This window comes from Lycium ferocissimum, chromosome 2, assembly GCF_029784015.1.
Source record: "Lycium ferocissimum isolate CSIRO_LF1 chromosome 2, AGI_CSIRO_Lferr_CH_V1, whole genome shotgun sequence".
Lineage (NCBI taxonomy): Eukaryota > Viridiplantae > Streptophyta > Magnoliopsida > Solanales > Solanaceae > Lycium > Lycium ferocissimum.
Genome location: NC_081343.1, coordinates 57445623 through 57446655, shown reverse-complemented (window position 1 = coordinate 57446655; position 1033 = coordinate 57445623).

The following is a 1033-nucleotide window of genomic DNA, read 5'->3' as shown; positions in this document are numbered from 1 at the left end:
AATCTAAAATTAATATAATTACTTTTTAGTATTTTATCAACATTGTTAGCCTACTCTAATCCCAATTGTTCGATGGTGATATAAAAAAAAAAAAATCGACCTATATATATATATATATATATATATATATATATATATATATATATATATATATATATATAAATAGGAGAGGTACAACGCAATGTGTTAAGCGAAGTGGCGAGCTAATAACAAGTCACTTGACAATTTTAAGACAAAGTTAATGAGAATCAGGACAAAGTTAATAATAATTGTAATACGACTGTTCAATTGATAATGGTGAGATAAAGTTTCAAATTTGAATGAGAAGATAAATTCATTGAATTAGATTTGGTTAAATTTGAATTTGAATTCTGCATGATCTAAACCTGATGGATTGCTTTGTCATTTTATATTCAAAAATGAAGAATTCAAATCTTAAACGTACAATCATTTTCCTTTCGTTGGTATCATCCAAATTTGCTATTAAAAAAAAAAAAGTTAAAAAACCATATTTATCCGCATTTTTCAATCTTTGTTAAGAAAGATTTCTTTATGAACCAAATTTCACATTTAATTAAAATATAACTGAAGGATAAAAATGTGTTAGACTTGTCCTTAACAGTATCGTAATATTTTATCTTTTAATTATGTTTTAATTAATTGTAAAATTTCTCTCTCTCTCTCTCTCTCTCTCTCTATATATATATATATATATATATATATATATATATATTGAGAGGTGTTAGCAATATGATTAAGCCAAGTGACAAGCTAATAACAAGCCACTTGGCAATTTTAAAACAATATTCGGTACATTATGTTATAAAAACTTATTTGAATGAAAATAAGCTTTTTTTTTTTAGTGCACTAATAGTGTAACTTTACATATTTGTTTTTGCAATTTAATTAGTTGCTGTAACTTTTTACTTTTTGGAAACATCTAAATAAAGTTTTATATATGATTTTTACCTCTTAATGATGAAATATAATTGATTATATTGATTTGATTTGTACAAAAGTAATAGATGTAGCT